Here is an 11741-nt window from a genome sequence, read left to right as displayed (position 1 = left end):
ACATTGAAGTTAGCCATGGGAAAATGCTGCTGTCACAGAAAATTGGACTCTGAAAATAGATAAATGTTCAGATGCTTCCTTTTGAAATAGGAAGCATTCATCTTGTGACAACATTGGTTTACAGTAGCTTTATTTCCATTATGGAAGTGCCAGACAGGCAATTATTGTCCTTGAAGAATGTAAGGACTGGTTACTTCATCAGCACAGAAACAGTCATCCTGTTACATGCCAGATATAGTCTGAAGTCCTAAATGCCAACTCAGCTTCTTGATTTAAACTTTTTAAAATTTGTATATTCTTTTGATATATAGCAAAAGCAATAATACAAAATTCAGAAGGTTTTAGAGGGAATAACATGAAACATCCCCCTGCTTCCCAACCCCATAGCCATCCCAGGCCCTTCCTTGAAGACAAATAATATTGATTTCCTTTCTTGTGTGTACTCCATAGGTATTTTATGCATACACTAGCATGTATCTCTCTCTTTCTTTTCTCCCCTGAATTGTCTCCCCACCCCCACCCGCATTTTATTTGTACCTCAGAATGAGACTCTATTTGTAGATAAGCCCTTTAAAGAGGTGATTAGGCTAAAACAAGGTCCTGTGGGTGATCCCTAATTCTCAACGAAGTTTGTCCTTATAGGAGGAGGAAATAGGACCCAGACACACAGAGAGGGAAGACCATATGAAGACTGAGGGAGAGCTACAAGCCAAGGAAACAGGTTCAGAAAAAAAAAAAAAAAAACAGTCCTGCCAATACTTTGATCTCAAATTTCTAGCCTCCAGAACTGTGAAAAAAGTTCCTGTTTTAACCACCCAGGTGTGGTGTTCCTTACAGAGGTTGCAAACCCACGCTCCCCCTCCTTTTACAAACCTGTTAGCACACAATGCCCACTTTGCTGTGTCTTCCTCTTCACTTACTTTATGGTAAAGAAGTACCTTAAAGCTTCCTGTTTCATTTTACAGGAAGCCCGAGTTAACAGCAGGAGCTTCCAGAGTTCCCAATAAATGTGTCCAAATGCCTGGCCTATCCCATTTTTCCATCTAATTTAATTTTTGTATCCATCCAGTGTAAGAATATGGATTCTTTTTATTGGACAGATTTAGCATAATTTATCTGGCCACTTTCCCACTGATGAACACTTAGGTTATTTCTAATATTTTGCTATTAAAAACAACACTATAGATAGGGGCGCCTGGGTGGCTCAGTTGGTTAAGTAACTGCCTTCGGCTCAGGTCATGGTCCCAGAGTCCTGGGATCGGGCCCCACATCAGGCTCCCTGCTCATTAGGGAGCCTGCTTCTCCCTCTCTCTCTGCCTGCTGCTCTGCCTACTTGTGATCTCTATCTCTATGTCAAAAAGAAAAAAAAAAGCACTATAGATGGATAGATAATTTTGTACATAAATATTTTCATACATGGACAAGTGTATCCATACAATCGATTTCTAGAAGTGGTACTGAGATTAAAAAAAAAAAAAAAAACCTGAAAGGACTCCATGAAAGACTGCTTTTCTGGCTAGGACCTACAGCTCCTCCCTTACATACACCTTACAGAACAGATAATGAATGGCCTCCTTGTAAAGGTCAAGGAATTCCTGATTTGTTTGGAGTGTTTCAGCCCAGGAGATAACATCTGAGGAGCGACTGGGTGGGGTCATCATGAGTATTTTCCAAGACCCCTGACTCAGCAAGACCCCTGGCTCCAGGGCACGAGTGACTTCTTTTTTTAAAGATTTTATTTATTTATTTGAGAGAGAGACCGTGAGAGAGAGCATGAGCGAGGAGAAGGTCAGAGAGAGAAGCAAACATCCCATGGAGCTGGGAGCCCAATGCGGGACTCGATCCTGGGACTCTGGGATCATGACCTGAGCCGAAAGCAGTCTTCCAACCAACTGAGCCACCCAGGCGTCCCAAAGAGTGACTTCTGGAGGTTACCTGAATACTGGCCTTTGTTCCTGGATGCCCGAAAGGACATGCACACTGGACACCAAGCAACCCAACATGCTCGTGGCTCCTATAGGTAAAAATGCAGGTTTGTGAGTTTGTCTATGAACAGTGCATGAATTTCATAGCCTGTATCTGTAGCCCGAGTTAACAGCAGGAGCTTCCAGAGTTCCCAATAAATGTGTCCAAATGCCTGGCCTATCCCATTTTTCCATCTAATTTAATTTTTGTATCCATCAGGGTTTAAAGGCATGGGATGTATTCTTCAATAGAAAACTATGAGAGTCTTATTTATGTATTTATTTATATCAGAGGGTGAGATCCATCATCCGTGGAGCACTGTGTGCTGGAGATAGAGGGGGAGACAGGCTTCAAAAAGCCTGTGATTGATGAGGGTAGGCACATGGGAGCGAAGCATTTAGCCTACAGTTTTCATGGGAAAAACTGAGTTAGAACTCAGAACCTAGGTTGTAAAGTGAACCCATGAGAACCCATAGACAAACACTTCATATTTTCTTTCTCATTCTGTCCAGAAAGGATTGGTGCTGGTTTAAGTTTTTATTAACATAAGGAAAAAAAAACAGTAGAATACTATATTCACAAATATAAAAATTAATAAAATGTTATTATTCATAAAATTAGCAATAAAGGATATTATACATTTGAACACAGATTTCACCCTGCGGTCTGAAAGTAAAACATTCCTATGAAACATTTCCAAAGCCAAAATGGTACACAGCAAAGAAGCAATTACCATTAATTTATACAGAGAAAAATTTGAATGTTTCTAGACCTCTGTTGGGCTTTTCTGATTCCTTAGCACACATCTTGCTAAGGAGTGAAGCAGATAAATGTAGGTAAAGCACATGCTCATGGACTGTTCAGAGCTATGATGTGGGATGCTGAGATGCTGAGTGTAGCCCCTGGGGAAGGAGCTGGGCAGGGCCAGTCTTGCTGCTTGGCATTTGTGCTGCGTCTGTACCTGCTGGGCTCATTGCAAAACAAATGCTGAATGCTATTTTTGCTTTTTGGGTAAGAGCAAAAAAATCTCTTTGGGTTTTTTTTAGTTAGCGAAACAGGTACTACTGTACACCCTTTTTTAAAGCCAAGTGGCATAATGTGAAATTTTTTTTTTTTTTAAAGATTTTATTTATTTATTTGACAGAGAGAAATCACAAGTAGATAGAGAAGCAGGCAGAGAGAGAGAGGGGGAAGCAGGCTCCCCGCTGAGCAGAGAGCCCGATGCGGGACTCGATCCCAGGACCCTGAGATCATGACCTGAGCCGAAGGCAGCGGCTTAACCCACTGAGCCACCCAGGCGCCCCATAATGTGAAATTTTTAAAAAGATTTTATTTACTTATTTGATAGAGCGAGTGAGAGAGAGAGCACACACAAGCAGGGGGAGCAGGGAAGGGAGAAGCAGGTACCCCACTGAGCAGGGAGCCCAATGCAGGACTCGATCCCAGAACCCTGGTATCACGACCTGAGCTAACGGCCGATGCTTAACGGACTGAGCCACCCAGGCACCCATAATGTGATTTTTGTAAAGCAAAAAACTTTCCCTTGGCAGAATGATTCATAAAATATGAAACCATTTTATTAGCTCAGGCACAGCAAAGACAGATAACAAATGTACCCAAGTTTTTGACTTATAAATTCAAAAGGTCTGATGTAGAACAAGTGGAAAGAAGAAAAGTTGGATGGAGTGATGTTCTCGTAGGGTAGCTTGGGGTCTCACTTTTGGAACCAGGACTGGTCTTCTAGCACCTAGAAACAACTGCCTCATCCACCAATGGGTCCCTCCCTGGAGACTGCCCTCTGCCACAGACTGTCTACCCTGAGCTTATGCCTCATTCCCGTCCCCAGAAGGTGGCTCCTGGTCAGTGATAGGCTGATGTGGGGCATATACAAGCCCGTCTTCTTGTTTTGGTCTGGGCTCTGAAGGACTGTCCCAGCTCCCTTTGAGACGGGCTCAAGCTGCAGTTTCCAATGCACTGGTGGTCAGCTTCTTTTCTAGCCCCTACTCTTGCCTTCCTCACTTTTGGAAATTAGAACAGGGAGAAAGAGCCTATGCCAAGGAACTGCCCAGGGCTCACTGCAGGACCGGGAGATCCAATATCAGAAAGTATGATATGCACAGTTGTTGACCCAGCTGTGGTTCATGGAAATTTACCTTGGAAGGTGTGGTAGGCAGAGTTCTGAAATTGCTGCTCTCCATTCCTAGCCCTGGTGGACACATGTCTTCAAACACTGGTCTCAGAACTGCTGTATGGATGTTTTTCAGATAAAATTAAGTTTCTGGATCAGCTGGCATCAAGATAGAGAGAGTCTCTGAAGGCAAACATGGTATCTAATCACATGAGCCCTTTAAAAGCAGAGAGTTTTTTCCATCTGGTTACAGAAGAGGAAGTCAGAAATTCAAAGCCTATGAAGGACTGGTGTGCTCTTGCTGGCTTGAAGATGGAGAAACATCTCTGGAAAGGACAGAGATGATGTCTAGAAGCTGAGAGCCCCTCTCAGCTAAGAGCCAGCACAGAAGCCAGGATCTTGGTCCCATAATCACAAGGTTGAATTCTGCCAACGACAAGAATGAGCTTGGAAGTGAATTTTCCCTAGAGCCTCCAGACAAGAACTTTGCCAATATCTTGATTTTGGCCTTACTTTGGGTGGGGGAACCAGCCATGCCATGCATGACTTCTAACATGTAGAACTGTGAGCTAACAAGTGAGCATTGCCTTAAACCACTAAGTTTGTGGCACTTTGTTATTTATGCAGCAGTAGAAAGCTAATACGGGGGGACAATACAATGGGAGGGTCTCAGGATAAGCTCCTACCCATTACAGCAAACTGCACTTAAGTCGGTCCAATTTGATAACATCATCTCCTGAATGTGACTAGACCTGCATCCAAGAAAAAAGGGACCAGGAGGTCTTAATGAACTTTGGAAAAACAAAACAAAGAAAACAAAACCTCACTGGGTCTGATTAAATTTATCTGAGACTAGATCAAGTTTGCAAAAAGAGACAGAGTAAGGACTCAAGTTAAAAATTAGTGTGAGATCTAAAACCAGAAAACTAAAAGAAAACATAGGCGGTAGTCTCTTGGACATTAGCCTTAGCAACGTGTATTTATGGATCTCCCTTCTCAAGCAAACAGAACAAAAGTAAAATTAAACTAGTGGAACTACACCAAAATAAAAAGATTTAGCACAGCAAAGGAAATCATCAACAAAACACAAAGGCAACCTACAGAATGGGTTGATCGTTTGCAAATGATATATCTGATAAGGAGTTAATAACCAAATTATATAAAGAATTTATGCAATTAAAGGCCAAAAGAACAAACAATCTGATTTAAAAATGGGCAAAGGACCTGAATAGACATTTTCCCAAGAAGACATCCAGATGGCCAACAGACACATGAAAAGATGTTCAGCATCACTCATCATTAGGGAAATGCAAATCAAAACCAGGATATCACCTTACCCCTCTCAGAAAGGCTAGTATCAAAAAGGCAATAGATAATAACTGTTGGTGAGGATGCGGAGAAAGGGAGTCCTTGTGCCTTACTGGTAGGAATATAAGTTGGGGCAGCCATTGTGGAAAACAGCATGGAGGTTATTCAAGAAATTAGAAATAGGATATGATCTAATAATATCACTACTGGCTATCTATCCGAAGAAAAGGAGAAAACTAACTTGAAAGCTATATGCACCCCTATGTTTATTGCAACATTATTTACAACAACCAAGATATGGTAACCACGCAAGTGTCCACTGATAAAGGGATAAAGAAGGTGTGGTATATACATAATTGAATATTATTCACCCATAAAAAAGCACAAGTTCTTGCCATTTGCAACAACATGAATGTTGTTTGACGGGCAACATTCAAATCAGCCTAGCGGGTCTTAGGCTGAGTGAAATAAGTCAGAGAGAGAAAGACAAATACCATATGATTTTATTTACATGTAAAACAAAACAAAATAACAACAACAAAAAACCAAAACAAATGAAGAAACAAACAAAAAACCAAACAGACTCTTCATACAGAGAACAAACTGGTGGTTGCTCTGGTGAGGGAGTGGGGAGTGGGTCAAATAGACTAAGGGGAGTAAGAGGCACAAACTTCCAGTTACGAAATAAATAAGTCATGGAGATGAAAAGTACAGCCTAGTGAATATAGCCAATAAAATTGTCATTAACTGTAGGGTGACAGGTGGTGACTGCATTTAAAGAGTGAGCACTAAGAAATGTGCAGAATTACCAGATCACTGTGTTGCACACCTCAAACTAATAAAACATTGTCAACTATACTATATTTCAATAATAAATAAAATAATAATAATTAGTAAAATGAAGTTCCATCTTTACCCTTCTGAGTCTATGATAGGTGAAATTTATACTTACTGTGATTTGTGTTTGGTTGTTAAAAGTGGTTAAGATTTTGCTTACCCTGTCAGTTCCACAGGACAATGATACATTTTTCTTACACTGTTGCAGGCTATTCACATGCTAAGAAACATTCCTCCCTGTGCTAGAATCTTCAAAGACTTTTAGAGAAACACCTACCAACGGCAACATAGGGACTTTATATGGATCCTGATTCAAATAAACTTTAAAGAAAAACTTATGAGATAATGGGGAAATTTGAACCCTGGTTGAATAGTGTATAATGTTAAGAAAAACTATTGTTCATTTTCAAAGGTGTGATAATGGATATATACATGCAAGAATATAACCACTCATAATGAAAGATTTATGGATGAAATAATATAATGTCTGGGATTTGCTTCCAAATATTCAAGTGTGTGGCTGGGGACTAAGTTCAGAGCAGAGACACATTTGGTCATGAGTTGACGTGTTGAATTTGGGATGACAGGCATATGGATGTTCATTATATATGTTCATTATGACAAAATACATACTCTTTTTTATTCTGTGTATTTGAAACTTTTCATTAAAGAGAGTATGAAGCCCACTTCGGTCCCATTCTGGTTTTGATGACCGACGTCACAGATAGTCCACGCCCTCCTGGGTGCAGGGGTCCTGGGCGGGGGGAGTGCTACCTTGGCTGAGCAGGAGCTATTCCAGGTACAGCCTTTCTCTAGCTCCCTTCATTCCTCTCAAGGCTTCTTGGCAGAATTCCTACTTCTCTTCTTTTGTATCATCTCTCTTTTCTATTTCTGAACTCCATTTCATGCTTTCCCTAATTATTCCCAACAAAGAGCAACTTGAAATTCACATATGCTTCTGCCGAACATCTTGTTGCTGAAAGGGCATACGGAAATAGCCCAAAGAGCAGAATCTCTGGCAAGGAAAGCATCTGGGGAAAGATTTCTGCCTTAGTTTTCTTTAACACAAGGTTATTTAGCACCAGTCTCAGAAGACACATAGGGAACCACATTCCATTTTCTTGTTAATTACATTTGAGCTGAGATACAGAAATAAGAAAGCATTTTCCTTTTTTTTTTTTTTTTTTTTAACAAGAAGTTTATTCAAACAATAAGATGCATGGCTTGAAGGGAAGTGATACCTGAGGCTACCGTTTCTTTTAGAATAATTTATCTCTACTAAAAGTCAGTTTGCCCTACATATAACAGCTACATATAAAAAAGTTGTAAAAATTATCTTAGTTTTACAATGATAAGTAAAAAACATTAAAATTCTCCAATTAAACAATGTAGAAGAATTTTTTATGTTGTTCTTTTTTGTGTGTATTAAAGACTGAAAGCAAAATAACTTACTGGAATACAAAGATAAGAGCTGAATGAGTGTACCACAAATGGAGAAAGGGGCTATTCCCACAGAAGCAGTATTTTTCTCCATTCTGTCTCCATCTGATGTTGATCAAAACACATCATTGGCCATTTATTAAACAACAACAACAAAAGCCAGTATGCTTATGCACATGCTCCAAATACTTTACATACAACAAAAAAATCAGGAGAGGGGAAATGAAAGAATAGAGAAAACTGTATTACACAATATGATCCTAGTGAGGATATGGTAGAACCTAATTGCAGTTCTACTTTCTTCTTAGTCTGGAGGAACAGAGTTCTGGAAAGAAGTAGCAGATTCCCTTTTTAGTAGACACCTCCCACCCCCTCCTGGAACACATCAATTGTTATCTTCCTCATCCACTTCCAACTGTGCAGGTCTGTCTGTTTCATGGATTGGTTGCCCGTCAAATCAGAATCTGATCTGCCTCATTGACAACCCTTGCCATGCACAATAGGTTGTCATCATTTACTAAGTGGCATATGCCTCTTAATCCTAAACAGCACTACAGAACCATCCTGCCCCCTACCTTCAAGTTATTATGATTGTAGTTCTCAGTTCTGACTTATTCCTTGGGCTCTTTATTGGCCATGGTTAAGTCCTGAGGTCTCTTCGGCTGCAGCTTCACAAAGAAAGGATCAGGTTGGCACTGAACAAGCACAAAGCAGCCCCCCAAGAGGAGCAGATGGAGGGTGGCAGTGCTCAAAAAGCATTTTCTGAAATAAAAGATAAGTCTTTAGAACTTACTAGAATTTATTTAAAACCTACCAGACCAGGGCAGGAGAAGATCTTTATCATGGGGTTTATTTCTAATTGAATTAATTGCAAAAGAGCTGACACTTAGCCAGAGAAGTCTGAAACTCCCAGGTAACTGAAATACTTATGTAAGATAAAACTCTTAGCAGGGAAAGGCTTCCCAATACAGCCAAAGAGCAAGAACTGCTCTTTTTATGTCAAAAAAGAATAAAAGACTTGGGAATGAATTTAACAAAACAAAATGTCTACTCAGAAAACTATAAAATATTGTTGAAAGAAATTAAGGAAGATCTGAGAAGATCTCCTTAATTTAGATCTCTCTAAATGAGAGATCATTTAGATCTCTCTAAATGAGAAGATATCTCGTGTTGGAGGATCAGAAGACTCAAGATGTTGTCAAGATGTCAGTGTTCCCTGTAGTGATTCATGGCAAAGTCATTCACTGACATCCCCATCAAAATTCTAGCTGGGTTCTTCGCAGACATTCACAAGAGGATCCTAAAATTCACATGGAAACACAGGAGACTTAGAAGAGCCAAACATTCTTGAAAAAGAAGAACAAAATTAGAGAACTCATTTCTGGAAACAAAAACTGGTTTTAAATCTACAGGAATCAAGACAGTGTGTTACTAGCATGCAGACAGACATATAGGTCAATGGGAATAGATACATTTGCAGTTAATTGATTTTCAATGGGTCCAAGGCCATGAGGAAAAGAAGAGCTTTTTCAATATGTTATTCTTGGAAAACCGAATAGCCACTTGTAAAAGAATGAAATTAGATGATCTACCAAACACCATATACAGAAATTAACCCCAAATGTGTAAAAACAAACAAACAAACAAACAAACAAAAAACAAAAAAAAACCTAATCTAAAACTATAACACCCTTAAAGAGAAAAAAAATAGGTGTAAATCTTTGTGAATTGGATTAGGTATTGGTTTCTTAGATAGAACACCTAAAAGTGTAAGTAACCAAAGAAAACACTGACAGATTGAACTTCATCAAAATAAAAACTTTAGTGGCTCAAAGACACCATCAAGAGAAGTGGCTCAGTGGGTTAAAGCCTCTTCCTTCAGCTCATGTCATGATCTCAGGGTCCTGGGTTCGAGCCCTACATTGGGCTCTCTGCTCAGCAGGGAGCCTGCTTCCCTTCCTCTCTCTGCCTGCCTCTCTGCCTACTTGTGATCTCTCTCTGTCAAATAGATAAATAAAAATCTTTTAAAAAACCAAAAAACGAAAAAAAACAGGTGGAGAATCAGAGTAGACATTCTCCAAATAAGATCTGCAGATGACCAAGAAACACATGAAAAGATGTTCAACACCATTAGACATCAGGGAAGTGCGGCTCAAAATTACATGAGATACACTTCACACACACTAAGATAGCTATAATCACCAAGACCGATAATAAAAAGTATTGGCAAAGATATGGAGTATTAGAACCCTCCAGCCTTGCTAGTGGGAACATGAAATAATGCAGCTGATGTAAAAAATAGGTTGGCAATTTTTCAAATGGTCAAATATAGAGTTCCCATATAACATCCCAATTCTAGTACTTGGTCTATACCCAAGAGAAATGAAAACAAAGGTCTACACAACAACCTGTACATGAATGTGGTAGCTTGGGGCTAGGTGACCACTTCCAAGATGGCTTTGTCACAGGACAGGCTACAGGCTGACAGCTCAACTGAGTCTGGGGTCCTGAGAACTTGGGTCCTCGCTTCATGAGCTCCTCCATGGGCTGTTCTCCTTCTTCATGTCACGGTGACCGAGTTCCATGAAGAAGAAGGGGCATCCCAAGAGGCAGGAAGCAGAATCTGCTGGTTTCCTGGGGCCTGGGTCTAGAAACTGTCACCATTACTTCTGTTCCATTTTATCAGTTGAGCACTCACAGAGCCTAGATTCAAGAGTTGGAGATATTGACCTCAACTCTTGATGGGAAGTGTGTTAAAATTTTGATGACATGTTTTATGATTGCCACACCCTATGGTAATTTCCAGAGCCGGGGTATGACTCCAGGTATGTCTGAATCATGGAGTTCAAAGTCTTAAAAATTCTGCTTTCCATTTCAGATAGGAGGGGTGACAGACCCTGGGACGGAAGACTGAGAAAGCTGTTTGAAATATTTTCAGTTGGTTTTAGGAGGGGTGTTGTTGTTCTATTAACCTACTCATAATCATGACCATTTTGAGGGAAAAAAAAAAAGAGAGAGAGAGAGAACAGAACAAACTATTTGCAATATTTATGGCAAATTTCAGTGAAGTCACTTTAATGCTGAGTATCTGAAGATGGGAAGGTCGGAGATGAGGCTATTAAAGAACAAACAGAAGAAGGGCTTGTTTCCCTTTTAGCAGCAGATCTGAAGACAGGACACGTCATGAACAGAAAGAGCTCTGTCTACGCTTTGGTTGTGAAGGAGAAGAACAGTCTCTTTATAGTGGGCATGTCTTAACTCAACACCACATTACTCAGCTGGGCTTTAATCCTGGGGCTACAATCAGGCCATTCAAAATGCCATCATTATACCTGACAGATGGGGCATGTGCCAGCATGATTCAGACCCAGGAACACATCAAAATGGGAAATCGGGGCTTTGTTCAACTGTTGACTTTACGATGCAAATAGAATCCAGCCCCTTTCTTATTTTATTCTGTTATTGTTCTCCAAAGGTTTTCCCCAGAGGATAGAGAAATTCCAGCCATTGCCCTCATTTGCTTTGGAGATTTTGGGTTTTGATAGCACTACAGATAAAGATTTGCATAAACCCCAGCTGCTAGAAGACCGGCTAAGTGACTATGACTTGGTAAATAGGATCTTGGTGCCGTGGATAACATGAGGTGCTCAGGAGAGAAACTGACGTAACTGTACGGTGTTGGAGCATCATTAACGAAACAATGCACTGAGGATGTCCAGAGATGCCTTATTTTCTCGTGGTGCTCAGTAACAAGGAGAAAATAGTCATTTTTACTAACCATTAAGCTTGCTTTCCAGAGTAAGACATCCTTACTGGGATTCCTAAGAGCTACTTTCCTGGACCACACTGGGACAACTTCATGTGTGGCTCAGCATAGGCTGTATCTTGCACTATGCTGCTTCTGAGGTCTGAGGCTCAACGGGGTCCATGGAAAGGGCTCTGTAAAGATAATTCACAGGAGTGGCCTGCAGTCTTGGTAGGACAATGGTTTAAACAGTTCTGCTAAAGGAACAGGTAAGAAAGCTGCTTCACGGGCTGATTTTCTATGAGTAGTTGTCTCCTT

At 40.4% G+C, this 11741-nt stretch overlaps 1 pseudogene; it reads right to left on the bottom strand.

Annotated features, from left to right (window-relative positions):
* Positions 1–8029: 8029 nt before the first annotated feature.
* Positions 8030–8316, bottom strand: LOC131811831 (small ubiquitin-related modifier 4-like; annotated as a pseudogene).
* Between the last annotated feature and the right edge of the window lie 3425 nt (positions 8317–11741).

This window comes from Mustela lutreola, chromosome 11 (assembly GCF_030435805.1).
Source record: "Mustela lutreola isolate mMusLut2 chromosome 11, mMusLut2.pri, whole genome shotgun sequence".
Classification (NCBI taxonomy): Eukaryota; Metazoa; Chordata; class Mammalia; order Carnivora; family Mustelidae; genus Mustela; species Mustela lutreola.
This window is presented reverse-complemented; position numbering and strand designations above follow the sequence as displayed.